General features: G+C 27.9%; 1 protein-coding gene across 6 annotated transcripts in view; it reads right to left on the bottom strand.

Moving 5' to 3' along the window:
• LOC108756622 (BAI1-associated protein 3) overlaps positions 1-16,057 on the bottom strand; it is a 103,019-nt gene that overhangs the window by 81,320 nt on the left and 5,642 nt on the right. For 5 of the 6 annotated variants that reach the window (XR_001939850.1, XM_018500573.1, XM_018500572.1 and 2 more), the window contains exon 1: positions 1,095-1,328. The exons of the other annotated variant lie outside the window; for it this stretch is intronic. The gene's annotated coding sequence lies outside the window, so the exon portion shown is untranslated. Of the gene's footprint in view, positions 1-1,094; positions 1,329-16,057 lie in introns of those variants that run through there. 6 annotated transcript variants of the gene reach the window in all.

The raw sequence follows: 16,057 nt of genomic DNA on the forward strand, positions 1-16,057 counted from the left end.
ATATAATATTTTACGTGCTCTTATGGTAGTGAGAATTCAATTGTGGTAAGACATACACAATTCACTGAACAAACATATTAATATTAGGCAATATATCATGAAAAAAGCCGTATCTATGTCCATATTGCATTGGCATTCCTATCAAGATACATTATCTGTTCATCGACCCACGAATGACAATTCAGATAGAGAGTGATAATCTTCAACATGTCCGACAGTACGTTGATTCTCACTACTCGCTATGCCATTCAATCGTGTATGTGTTTCATGGAGATAGGATTCGTGTTAATGTGACCGTTAACTGTCACGTTTTGTTAATTAACGCCCATTATTATTGTATCTAATATTATTCAAAGATGTTTTCAATTGCATTAAAAAAGTTGTAGGTTCTTCTAATTAACGGAATCAATAAATAATTAACGGAAAATTATTGAAAGATGTATTGTCATGCGATAATTATTACATGAATGTGATTTTTATATGTCTCGTCTCGTTCGTTTTATTTAACAAGTTAAACAACCGGAACACATCAAAGACAAACTCGATCACAACTTTTTCTATTGATGTTTGCTCCAACAAAACAATCGCTTTTTGTCGAACGAACAGTTGAAGTTAATAGATGATGTGTCAGAATTGCTAGTAAACGTGTGTTTCCAATTTCTAAAGATTTTTCTTTTGTTATATCAATTCATCAAATTCCAAAAAAATACAACAAGTTTTTTTTACGAGAGAAAATAATAGGAACGGAAGACAATCAATTCCCCGAAGAATTAATCATTATTACCAGAACGCATTGTTAAATTTCAATGTTTTTTCCAGCATTAATTTTGATTCACCATCCGCGTCATGTTAATGTTACGCTGTAACGGGATGGACAATTAAAACAATTACACACAAAATTGTCAGAGTTCCTAAATGTATAAATAATTAACACGCAAGCAACACAATCCGGAGTGCGCGCGCGCGCGCGTCTCAAATTCCGAATGGAGTCTTTGCCATCTGATCCGGCGAAGGCCGGAAGCGACCGCGCGATTTAGTGGTGTCACTGGTGACCTAGTTCGCATCAGAACTAAACGCAGGCTCCGATTACTCACCGTTACGCAGAGACACGTTCGACGACGATGGTGAGAAGAAGCTACTGAGAAGCAAGATCCGTCGAGGCAAATCGTGACACGACGTAACGTCTTTACAATATTAACCGCACGTACTTCCGCGATCTCCAAATATTATCGGCGTTCTAAATAAGGAGTTAGCTAAAGAGTTAGACGAATCCGTGTTCGTTCGAGAGTCGAAGTGGAATAGCCACTTGTAGAGTCGGCGGATGACCGGGCGCGTAAACCAGACTGGCGGGTTGATAAACAGGTGAGATGTCGTCGCGTGCCTCTCTCCCTCTTCCCCCATCCGCTCGCGTTTCACTCCTTCCACTTTCACCAGTTGCACCCTCCCGGTTTCACCCCAGCGTATCTCTCTCCCTCCTAGATAGTTCCCCTTCTTCGCAGGTCATCCATCTCACTCTTGTTCAAAATTCGGACTATCCGTCTCGTTTCAATCTCCGTTACCCGCCTTATTTTTCGCTTCCTCCACAGAGACTTCTTCGTCTCTACCGTTTGTATACCTTTCCCTTTTTCGCTTCGAGGCACTGCATCACTATCTTTCTTCTGCTCATTGCCCCCGATGCACTCCTACTTTTCTCGGCCATCTCTCTTTCTTGAAAGTGTCTTGCCAGCAACTGTCTTTCTTTTTTTTTCGTCTCTCTTTCTTTTCCATTTTAGACATCACATCACGCTTCTCCCTTCATAATTCACCTTCTCTATTTCTCAATATCGTCTTGCTTCCTTCTTCACATTCACCCTCCCATTTTTCCAACACGGCTTGCCTCCTTCCACGTTTCTATATTCCCCTCTCTCCCATAGTGTCCCTCTGGCTGTTCCACCCTCTTCAGTGACTCCCACCAGCTACTTCTCGATGCCGCCCTACCCATCGAGGTTCGTGGTGCGCTGTTCCCTACCTCGCAGGCGGGGTACAACCGGAGGTACTTGCGTGCGCAGCAACATCCATCGATCTATTTTAGCTCACCTACGCTCCTGCCAGGCCGGGTATATACCTGCTGCTTCCATGCCGTACCCTGCGCGCGTACGGGTGCGTTCACACTACACATTGCCATTGGGGATGAAATGAAGAGGGAAGCCAGAGGAGAGAGAGAGGACGGACGAAACTTCGATGAGAGACCCAGAGACCCGAATTGTCGATTCTAGGTTACGAAGATCAAGAGAATTCCAGAGAGAACGGTCTAGTTGTATCAATAATGTTCAACAAGCTTGATTCACTTAGAAATCGAGATCGGATAAAATCATAAGAGAACTTTGTTTACCCTACATTATTTAACGACTGCTTAATAATTAATTAATTAGTATTTAACTTTAATCGATATTTAAGTTGCAGTTACATTTTGTTCTCCTTGAAATTATCATTTCTCGGAATACGCAGTCATTGTATGTGTTAATGAAATGTTTGTTGAAAATTTACTAAAGATTGCTTTTTCGAGATTATGTAAAGATTGCCATTAACTTATTTTTATTGTAACCTTATCCATATATTTTATAGTAGTGCATTTTGTACACGCTAAAATTTTGATCACACCTCCAGCTAATAGGCTTTTCATTGAAATATATTAAAAAATATAATCTCAGCTTAATCCCTTCAGATCCTGCATATATTGTAATGTACATTTAAAGACACTATCCGTTGAAATTATTTAATTCTATCGACATCATCTGAGAACTGATGTCCACAATAATGCATATATTTAAAAAATAGTTAAAATTTTAAATAAAAGTAATTGTTTATAGTATAAAAATTACTTATTAAGAGTCGCATAAATTGAATTTAAAACATTTTTTTAACATGGGTCCAATAAAATCAGGTCTGAAAAGGTTAATAAATTCCATAATAAATTTAGGATTGATGTTTGTTAAACAAGAGGGTCAAAGCATTAATTATTAAATTTAATATCGGATATTTTGAATTTACGTGTACACAAAGAGAAATAGAAAGCATAGAAAAATAGAAAAACACCAAGTGATAAAATTTTGTTTAAAATATTTTACCTAGAACTAGTTTTAACTGTAGCTATTCGTATATTTAATTTCTACAAAAGCAAATGCCATTGTAAATAATTCAAAAATTGTAACTTTAAAAAATTATTTTCATATAAATTTATTTTAACTGAAAATTTTACTTGTTTTTTTTTTTGACAGTTTCCATTTGGTAGTAAAATGACACATGTCATATTGTTCGCAATACTGTACGTTCTAGTTATACATTCTGAAATATGTGTAACAAAGTAGATAATTTTCCGTTATGTAATTTCTGACGTCGTTATTATCGGATTTCCTGTAAATCATATTTGGTTTTCTGTACTTTTCATCAAATTTTTCACAATTACATTTGCATTATTATTATATTCGTATTAGAATACCACACCTAGAGTAGGTACGGACGACCGGAACAACATGATAATTGTGTTAGCCTCACGCGTAAAACGTGATCTCGGTTAATACTGAGGTCATCTGCTTGTAGGAGACCTTAGCACGTTACTCGCGTGATTGTAATTTCCATGGAAATTACATGGAAACACAAATGTCACCAATGCTTCATATTTATTCGCGGTAGTCACGCACTAAGGTATTAAACTTTATCGCACAAGAATGTACATGATTGCTGTCAAATTTGCATGTATTCTCTTATATATTTTATCTAATAAGATATACATATACATAAATTATCAAAATAAACAAAATAAATGGCGAAAAAGAGTCGTCGCATAATATGTAATTAATAAAAATGTTGCGTCACTGAATGTTATCGATTTATTATTTTTTTGTTGTAGTATTCTTTTATATCTTTTATATTATGTTATATTTTTTTTACATCTGAGGAGGGCTCAATCCAGCAGCCAAAACTTGTTTGTTTTATATTTTAATATACACCGTTGTACTTTTTATTTTATTTTATGTATCTATGACTATTATCTTTAATTATATATATTATGCGACGACTCTTTTTCGCCATTTATTTTGTTTATTTTATTTATACATAAAGAGTCTTTACACCGCTGTTACATAAATTATCACTAAAGATTAATATTGTTTAAATAGGCAAAATAAGTTTAATATAATTTTAGTGATTTTAATGTATTATTTACTGTTACTAATAAAATTCCACACAAATCCTCAAAATTTTGCTAGTAACAGTAGTAATAGTAAATTGTATTGCAATTTTCCGAACAGGAAAATTTTTTTCAATATTTATATACTAAATATGGAAAATTGAACTCGCTTAAACGTTACTGACTATTTCATAACTTAGTTTTGTAGATTTACACACAACCTCAAACAGTTGCTATAGATCAATAAACCCATAGATTTACATAAGCCACATGTTTTCAAAAAAATAAACGGACTGGCTAAACAAACCAAACTTTCTGATATTTTTTTATTTATTGATATATTTTCTCCCACTAGGTATTTCGTCGGTTTTGTCAAGAGATTTGATATCAAGCGCATTGTTGATTTAACTGGTGCAAACCAAGATGGCCGGTTCTTGAAATTGTTTTCATTTTTTGTAAAATGAAAACGTATTTAAGTAAAAACATCAAAAACAAGTTAATAATTTAACTTGGAAATTATTCTTGATTTGAGTCACCATATTCTGATTGGTAATTTTAAGACTGTACTTTCGAAACGTCGTTGGTTTAGGCATGTAAATATTTAATATTTATTATATGTGTGTTTATTGGCAAAAAATATTTTTCCGTAAATTGAAAAGATAAGCAAAAATATACGTACATTTGTTTCATTAATTGATAACATAAAATAATAATTAAGTACGATGTTAATTATATAAGTCAATATTCACTTTTATCGATAATAATCGATATTTAATTTGTCTCGGTAGTCTGTGAGAACATTCGCTCGGCAAGCGGAAGATTCGGATTCAATTCTCAGCCGAGGCAATTTATCGCATTAAATTATTCGCAGTTTTTAGATTTCATCAACATATTCATATAAAATTTCATCAACAACTAATATTCTTGTTAAAAGATGCTTATTAACATAAAAAAATTATAAAATTGCTTATTCAATTTAATAAGTGATATTATTATTCTGATTCTGCTCATAAATGCGGTTTTAAATTCATAAAACGTTTCAGCGCGTGATATATCTATAGAATATATATAAATTCACACAAAAAAAATATACTTAAGCACTAAAATCTGCTTTGATTGAGAATATAGGATTTTTTTTATTTGAAATTTAATTTATCGATAAACACACGCATTTAGCATACAGTTTACAAATAAATACATCTATTATAAAATTTCGGAAATGAATTAATGCATTTAACGATAAAAATAAGATATAAATATGGATCATAATTTTTTATTTAAGCAATTGTAAATGAAATTGTAGATTAAGAAAGTACGATCAAAAAAATCAAAATGCTTCGATCTAAAAATTATCTAAATCTATCTAAAAATTACACAGAATATTATTTAAAACAAAATACTAATACTATGTTAAAATTTCAAATCACCGATTGACCGTGTAATTTTTAAGAAAAAAAGAGCTAAAGTTAGAGTTAAAGCTTAAGTTAGAGATAGAGTTAGTGTCTTATGGCAAATGCATTAAATTATCGATACATTACATAATTACTTGCTTTTAAAATGTTTCTATCTACATAAAAAGCATATAAATAGTTAGAACAAACTTTTTTTTACATCCTTGTAAGAATTTTAACTCTATTCACTACGTAATTGATTTATATACAAGCAAAAAATTGATGAAAGCATGTCTATTTGAGTATCTAAAGAAATATACGCGAAAAACTTAGCAATGTTGACTTCCGACGTTAGGTTAGATTGCGGCTAGTTTCATCCTATGACACATGTGTGATTGTATATTTCTTGCTTATAACTTATTGTTATAATTTATTTTTAACTTAAGAAAGCTATAGCAACTATTACTATAAAAATTGCAGTAAAATATATTTAAAAATATATGTACTAAAATATATGAAAATTCTTTTCTCTAGTGTAAAATAATTATTAATTAGTTGTAAATTTGGTATAAATTAGTTATAAATTTGCCTTTATAACGAAGCATCTTCGTATAAAATAACTGTAAAACACGTATATGAAAATAATATTTTAATTTCAATTAACTGTCAATTATTAACTATCAATTACTAATGCGCAAAAAGTTTCGAGTAGAAATGCCAATCTCATTTTTCAGAATACAATATTACCAAGTTATCGATAATCATTGAACATAAAACATTAAATTACTTGCATTTCTTAATAATAGAATATTAATATTATGATTTATAATTAAAAATTTGCAATCAATGTTATCTTTTAATTTTAATAAATCATAAATTAGCTTTCCTTATTATTAAAAGATTTTCATATTGGATTGATATTACCAATGAAGGACAATAGCGTATCCTCCTCACCACCTACCCAGCAAGTGATCAATCGTACATTCTTAAGAGTGCAAAATAACTTATCTAAATAGATAATCTAAAAAAAAGAGAAAATTCGCATAGTCAATTATAATAATTTTTATTTTTTTAAGTATTCAGATTTATCAGATATTCAGCTTGTAAAAAATTTTTATTAAAAGAGCTAAACAAAAAATTTCTTTCTCTAGATCACGTAAATTATAGATTTAGAGTTATTACAAATAAAAAAATACTGAAAGTGAAATAAATTCAATAATGTGAGCAAAATAGTATTTTTTTTATTTTACGTCCTTTGCCAATTTGTAATTAATGGAAACAAAAAGCGTCAGATAAATTGAACTGTATTTTGAAATCAAATTCTCGGCAGCATAATTTTGTGCCATTGTACGCGCTGACGTATATTTATGGGATTGACATGCATGCTAGTTAATAGAACCGTAGCTGGTCTCTACGATGTGATAATGAAATCGGATTATCGATTTCGTTCCCGCAGCAAATAGTCGTATACCGACGTAAATGGCATTGATAGACGGCACTATGAGGGTGTACAGAATAATAGCGCTAGCACATACAGTGCCTAATGGAAAATTTTCATTAAGTATCTGGTCCTCGAAGATGCAATTTGAAATCGTCGTAATACGTAGATATATATGTTACCGTCTCATATTATTACGCTATTAATAATATTAAAAGAACTTGATGCACAACATATATTTTGGTAACTTATTTATAGAGTTTATTTTTTTATAATATAATATTAATTAATATATTACTTTATTACTAACTATCTCAAATTGTTAATTTTCTGCTATTATAATTTATTTAAAAAATTTAGCAGCAAATAGTAATGAAAAATACATAATGTTTATAACATTAACTTTCTCGTTGTAGTCTTAAAGCAATTAAACTTTGCAAATAATTAAACTGTCATTAATAAAAAATAATAGAAAGATTTTTCAAATTAAAATATCTTTACTAAATTTGCTTATCAAAAAATTAAAATTTTATACATAAATAATTTTATACATAAATTTATATTTTAAAATTTTTGATTTTGGGTGCGATCCACTTGGCGCTACAAAAGCATTTGATTGACTAATCAAAAAAAAGAATTGCACTAATTAGTCAATTAAAAAATGCTTGCATTTGTAGCATCAATAGACTGTAGTCTTTTTATATCAGTAAAAGAATACGAACTTGTAATAAAATTGGAAAAGATATTTAGTGATATTTGTGATCAATAATGTCGCATCGTAAGTATTTTGAAGTATGACTTTTCAACATGAGTTTCAAGCTAGCAAAGTTCAGTGTACTAGGTACCTTTGAGCTTTTTTCAAAGTTTCCGTCATTGGTTTTAATATGTACAACATAAAAATTGTTTTATTTCATTTCTATCGCATTACTGTAATATTACACAATATCATTACAATTGCATTAAAATTGAAGTGACTATAATCTTATACAAAATTGTCAGAGAGATTATTTTTCCTCATATATAACTAGAAAATTAAATATCCAATTATAATTTTTAACACGAGCAATTAATCTTGTTTTTTGGTTTAATGTATTATAATTAATTATGTTTATTTGTTCCAGAAAATTTAGATTACTTAACTCAGAATATATAATATTTTTTTCTTTTTTTTTCTTCTTTTCTTCCATTTCTTTATTCATTTTTTTCATTTCTCTTACGCACCGAAAGCGATACTTTTATAAATCATGACTGCATTTAAAAAGAATTTCAATCGTTAATATTGCGCGATTAAAGCTGCGCGGTTTCTATAGAAAATTTTCCTTCCGCGTGATATCTTTCAGTCTTACAAGCCGAAGTTTCCAGGTCGAGAGATGCTCAGCCATTAATGGCGATTGTGGCACGGCGGAGACGAATAAGAGCGTAGACGATGCTCGTCTCGACAATTTAAAGGAATCTTCACAATCTTTCTTCTCGGCAATCTATTTTATTTTGTTCCGCTTACGATGGACCTCCAGCATGTCATTGCAATATAATATGCAGACTCATCATTATTAAATTCGTCAAGTTGTGACAGCAATAATCTGTTGATTAATCTGTTTGATGAAAGGTCTTTCTTTTCAGCTCGTTATTTAATAATAATACCAATTCAATAATTTCAATTTAATAAATGAAATTTGTGTGTGATAAGAATCAATTTAATAATTAAAATTTTAATGGAAAGTTTTTGTAACAAATATTTGTTTATTAATATATTATTATATATAATCAAAATAAAAATGTTTTGTGATTCAAACTTAGAAATGTCATGAGTTCACATATCATGTATTGATTAATTTATATTTAGTTATGAAGAATTTATACATTTTTCAAATATAAAACTATAATATTAATAAATTACAAAATTTAAAAGTTTATACAGAATCGTCAGATTCTGTACACTAATTATAATCTAATCTAATTTTATAGATCTAAAAAACTGTAACATGGACGAAAGATATTACTTTTGTGAGATTATAATAATAATTGATTAAACTGTTAATAAAATCAATCAATAATTACGATTTATATGTAATATATAATTTAATACCAAGAATATCTTTGTATCTTTTTGCACATAATATTGCAGAGGTAATTAATGTGTACAGCATCCAATATATTTTAAATGAAGCTAATCTTTCTAAAACTAGAAGTTTACTGCAGCAAATTTTTCCGTCATATTTGTTTATTTCAATTTATTCTGTTCGAATCATACAGAATAACGAAATAGCAAATTACTTTTATCGGTACGTATAAAAATTTCGTAGAACGCGCAATTTTCCAATTCCAGCCAGAATGCATATCTGACATTTTGCAACGCGTATAGCACATCCTGTGTATAGTACGTAGTGGAAATTGCTACCTTCCAATTTCATCCATGCCAAATTACCTCTGAATTAATTCTGTCAAAAGGATGTATAAATTTTTCCGATTAAAATGCGCTTCAATTAAAATACACTTGGAACTAATAATTATATTTATCAGTTTAAATAGCATAAAATAAAACAGAATTAAAAGTATGTAAACTCATGATTAACGTAATTATTTGTAATAATTGTATTTGTAGTATAATGCATTTATATTCGATTATCTTTTTTATTAGAAACATAATATTATTTTCTACGAAAAACTAATTTATTATACTGATCATAATATTTTGCTATTATAATCCATTAGCATCTATAATTTTCTCTGACGTACATCAGTAATTTGAGAGCTCAACTTATCATAAAAACTTGTCATAAAAGCTATTATTCACTATCAGCTTAATTTTACTAGTTCACTAAAAATCTTACTTTTAAATAAATGTCCGTGTTATACATAATAATATATTGTAATATATTAACAATTACAATTATAATTAATAAAATTTCATTTAAGTGAATAAATACAGGAAAAAGGTGACATATTGACAAACAAATTTTGCCTTTACTGAAACATATAACAATACATATCTATTTAAATTCGAAATTCTTTCTCTATTAATCAATTAATTCATTACTTTACTTAATTTCTCAGTCATTCGTATTTCTTGTGAGTATTCTATACGAAAGTTTCCGTGATCTTTTTTACTTTTTCTTAATTTTGAATGATCGATTAAGTCACGGAAATGTATATATTTCTGGTAGTTTGTGTACTTGCAACAAATCATAAGTAAAAATACAAATAAGAAATAAATGTCAAAAAGAAGAGGGAGCTGTAATAGATTTATGCGTTAGATTAAAGTCGAAAATGAAAAGAATACAAAACTCAGTTGTAACTAACATGCTCTCTTTTGATTTGAAACACTCGCAATATTAATATTTTGCGCAATTAACAGTTTTCTAAAAATATAAGTTAAAATACGTCTTATATTATCTATATATAATTTCCTAATTTTTATGAAAACGCTTGTGCCTTGAAATTAGCATCTATAATACACGGTTCATCAAAATAGAAACAAACAACTGCAATATCATATATATGATGTTTATTTGGGTTTGATATAAATATTTCGTATGGATGTCTTTTATTTTTATTATCTATTGATTGCAGATTTACTGAACACTCGTGCGGCTTATCTACTCATATAGAAAAGAAATACGAAGACTTTTTTTTAGACTTTGTTTTAAAGAATTCTAACGATCTCACAGCTTGAATTTTCTAAATTTTTCAAATGATAAAAATGTTTCAAAATAAAGATCTCAAGGACTCAAGAAATATAAAATTGTTCCTCAAATTTTATTGTAACCGTGTTCAGTACATTTATAAATATAATGTTTTTTAAGTATTCACAATATCGATACATGTATAAATCATTTTATTTCTAAGATGATGCAGAAGAAAATAAAATGCGGAGTCCATAAAATTAAAATATTAATATGTTTTGTAAATCTTAATAATAAGTTAAAAGATAAAGCTTAGCAGTAAATATATTAGCACAAGCTTGTATAATTTAAAATTTTTTTTGATTTTTATAATAACTTGTAATGTTATATTATATAAATTATAACAATTATTATACTAAAAAGTGACATCTGAATTTTTAATTTGCATTGAAAATGTCAACTCAATAAGAGACTGTATATTATTGTTATTTTACATATTAAATTTTATTATAATATATATTATAATAAGTAACAAATCAAAGGACTCTTTCTATACAAACCAAATGATAATAAGTAACGGGCAAAGTAAGAGTCAACACGTTTCTTTGAAACTAACAAAAGAATATATTTCAATTAACAAAAGTAAAATTACATAACGTTATGTAATTTTATCTTTGTTAATTGAAATATATTCTTTTGTTAATTTCAAAGAAACGTGTTGACTTTTACTTTGCCCGTTACTTATTATCATTTAGTATTATAATAAGAACAATTATTATATTTCATTTTACTGACAACTACAAATTAGCGAAGATTTTTATATAAAATCTTTTGTAATAAGAATGCATGCAGTTTATTTATTTATTTTTTTAAAAATTTTATATGAATTATCAAGGCTTGAGACTGAATTCATTGTGAAAATTTTATTTAACGCAATTTTATCATCACGTACTTTTTTGCCTAAAAGATAAACTGAAAAAAATGTATAAATATAAAAAAAAGCTTGCTAAAATGCATTTGATTATTTATTTAAAAAGAAAAGAATTTATTTCTATGTCTTTAACTTTAATAGAACTAACTTAACAGCTGACTAAAAGTATCGTTAATGTTAGCATTGAAAGTAATAATGAAAAACAAAAATGTACATGTGTGTATATGCAGATTAACGTGAATTTACCTCGATACAATAATCAACGCTGATTTACGTGCTTCTTGCATCGAAATAAATCCGAGATTAGATTCGGTGCAACAATAGAGCATTGTCGATTCACTGGCGTAGAGGGAACCAGCACAAAACTTAAATTAGATTCAATTTCTAATGAAGTCAGTATCAGTAAATCCGAATGAGCCTCTTTTGCTATCAATAATATCGCTAAATTCCGTTGTATGTATTTATGTCATGTATACTGAGCACATTATGTATTCCATAATATAGAGATCATTTATTCCTTCCTAACGTTTTGCTATTTTTTATAAGAATGCAGATATAATTTTATATTCCCTAAATAAATATCACAATTTTAAGTAAATTGTTGACAGTGTGAAAACAATCCACAAAAATAATAGACATATATATGTTATGTGAGTTTATTTTTGCATAAATGAAAAAACTGCTGAAATAATTGATGAAACAAATTATGAAAAAACAAACGTTGAGAAGAATACTTACATTATTTTGTTTTATGTAAATATAAATTACATTTTTATGAAATTAAGGAACAATTTGATTTACGGGAATCCACATTTACGTTAATTAACAAACAAAATGATGTTTGATTAGCAAGGATCTGACAACACCTGTAATTGTTTGTTTATCGAATAACTAATGCAATAAACAAAGTTCTGTCTGCATTATTAGAATGCGACAGCTTGCCGTAAAGTTTATTAACGTCCACCATATATTGCATAATAAAATAATATGATTAAGTCTGCGATAAAAATACAATGAAACGAATAAACATTCTAATGCTTTGGCAAACGATAATTTGTTAATCGTGCAAATTATTTCAAAATTTTGAAGACTATAATAGCCAAATTTGTTGAAAATTATACATTGCATTGTATCTATTATTATACGTTTTAATTACCAGTTATTATAACGTCTTTAATACAAATGTTATTATGGGATTTCAATTCTGTACTATTTACACACAAATTTTTAGATTTAAAGTTCAGACTAATTAAGTTTCACATTTTATATTTATACGTTTTCTAACATGTATGTATATTGCAATTTAGAAGTTTTTGTAATAGAAATCTCTAAGCTACTTCAATATTTTTTGTCGGAAAATGCTTAAATTTTCAGAAATTTTAGATTAAAAAAGAGATATTCAAAATATTTATGAACAAATATGTACAAATTATTAGAAAATTTATTTAAAAATTTTAATCATATATTTTTTTCTATTTATTCGGAAAGAGTTACTCAAGCTCTCAAAAGAATACGCTGTAGTAGATCAGTTAAAATGAAAACTGTCACGAAACAGTAAAAGATATTGACGGAAAACGAAAGTGAAAAATGTCCGGAGAAAATGCTCAGTTTGGAGATAGACAGCGAGGAAAAAACGGTCAGTTCAACGTTAGTATAAATTTTAGAACACACGTACAGACATAATCTCGAGTAAGTAAACTCGAGGCGGGTAGTAGAGGTTGGTTCGAGGGCATGAATACGAAAAAAGATTGTTCTTTTGTGCGCATAAAATCTTAAAACGGCTATGTTGAGAGAAGAAGTCGAGTAATCCCTTCGACCGACATTTTCATGTCCTCGACATATCGAGCGATCGCGACATACGCGATGACGACGAAAGATTTTTAAGAGACCTTTGAAGAAAAAATCCAACATACTTATAATCGCGCGCGAGCTTAGAATTCTTACATTTCTCAATTCGTTGCTCCTCAATGTTCTCTATTCTTCTTCAGAAATCAGAAAGAAATAATCCATTAATTATATTAACAATTCTATTCATAACAATTTTAATTGTAAACAATCAAGATTCACGATCAGATTAATACAAAGTTTCGTTCAAACTTCCGATTAAATTAAAAATCTATCCCTTTGAAATAAATTTGCTTCGCTCGCGAATATTTTATGTACATTGTAAGCTCTCCAATATTCTTATAATATATTCTTACACGAATTCCCCTCTTCCCCACCACCGTTTTCGATTTATGTACCTATACGAAAGAATACTTCACGCCAGACTCAATCCTACATCTCTTGTGTAAAGCATATAGCATGTATATAAAGAAATAAAAACATGAATACAAATCAAGTATCTTTGAAGCCAGCATCTTTAAAATGTTTTTTTAGTAAAATATAAACTGGATAGAACGGATATTCTTATAAGTATATCTCATTTATCAAAATATGTTTTAAGTATATTAAAACTTTTATAAACGCTTTATATTAAATTACATTTAAATAAAAATTCATCGTATTCTCAAATTGGATATTTCGAAAGTATATGCTCGTTAGTATAAAATTAGTATTTAAGATTAAAATATTCTTTTTGTAATGTGCACATAAAAATAAAATAAGTACGAACTATATCCGCGGATAACATATTTAATCAACTTTTAATTGGCAATAAAATATTAAAATTCATTGAAATATTTAAAAGTTGTTAATTTTTACTTGGAAATTTCTTTAGTAATTTTATTATTTTCCTAATTTTACAAAGAAATTTTTTATTTTTCATACATATTATATATATTATCTTATATTTTAAATAATAGGCAACTATTTATCTTAATTTGAAATTAATAGGCAACTATTTTATAATATAGTTAGATTATATAAATTAATTAAATTGAAACAGAATTAGAATAGTAAGAATTATAATTATAGGTATGTATATATAGAAAATAACAATGTAAATAAGTTAAATAACAAAAAAAAACTAAACTAATTCTAAATAATTCTCAAATAAATATGACGAGGAGAATTCCGCATATGATCTTTTAATTGATCGAATATATGTCAATGAGAGTACGTTGCTGTTGGATGAAATACAATATTTACAAAATTGCCTGTTCTATTTAGGGAGATGAACTGTTATAATTACTTCATCCTTCATGTCAGCGTGTACACGGAGTGGAAATACCTACGAAACGCGGTTGCGTTTAAAAAACTGCAGCATTTATCATAATGCCTATATTTTAGCAGCGTGTTTCAAAATATAAATTCACTCCAATGTCAATCAAATCTTTTTTTAATCTGAATAATTTTTAGTTAGCAGCATTATTTAAAAAAAAAAATTGTCGAAAGATCTCTACAAAAATTGTTCCTCTCACACTTTGACGCTTTTTTCATTGATCTCTAAACATAAATCATTTACATAAAAATATTTTAACTCTTTTCTCGCACTCCTAATACAATTGTGCTGTTTTATGCTCGTTTCATAATACGATTTTGTTGTATTTTAGCAGTAATTGTTAGAATGATATATAAGAAAAATGTCAACTTATTATAATTAAATATGTATTTAGCTAAACTTGATTATTTCATGTTTTTTATGTTAAATCCAATTGTTTTCAATTTTAGATTTTAACTACTTTCATTATTTCAACTTATAAAATTTTATCTGATGAAATCAAGTTAAAATTAATTTATTATTGATACTTTCTGTCAAATGCTTATGTCCCGAAATAAATATAAAACATTATAATAAATCATCATATTTTCCAATATTTGTTTCTATTATGTGACTTTGTGTATTATATATATCAAAAACATAAAATCAAAGTTGTAATAATTTGTAAATAAACGCTAATTGCTTGATATTTATAATTAGTTGTTAATAACTAATCACATATAAAATCCATATTTTCACTTAACTTTAATAAATCAGGAAAATGAAACTGTCGATTTACTGTAATCAATATAATTATTAAAATAGAACTATTTTTTACACTGAAAAAAAGTCAAATTTAAGTATCACACAAATCGCTTGTCGCACGTTATGTCGCATTGAAATAATTAACACTCTTCATTTCCATTCGATTTTTACGATAGAGAGTAAATTACTGTTGAAATATCTGCTTCGATAAATAGCTGTCGTCTCAATATATTTACATCGTTAGTAATAAAGTTAATTAATCGCGCAGATTGGGATTCGCTAATTGTTTAAATAATAATGGAGTTTCAAGATAATATGTTATTATGTGAGAGATTAAACGTGCATCAATACATGATCTTGTATACATACTCTATACTCTATATCTCGTAAAAAAAAATACCAATTAATTATTTTTCATCTCGAAATACTTAATGTAATATTAATTGTGTTAATATTATGTAAATATTTCATCTTTTGCTCTTTAAATTTATTTTAATCAACTGTTATATACTGTATCCAATATACGATATTTAAAAAAAAATTAATTAAAAAACCTATTATATTTTATTTATTTAAACAATTATTTATAAATTAATTAG

This window comes from Trachymyrmex septentrionalis, unplaced genomic scaffold (assembly GCF_001594115.1).
Source record: "Trachymyrmex septentrionalis isolate Tsep2-gDNA-1 unplaced genomic scaffold, Tsep1.0 scaffold129, whole genome shotgun sequence".
In the NCBI taxonomy this organism is placed as follows: domain Eukaryota; kingdom Metazoa; phylum Arthropoda; class Insecta; order Hymenoptera; family Formicidae; genus Trachymyrmex; species Trachymyrmex septentrionalis.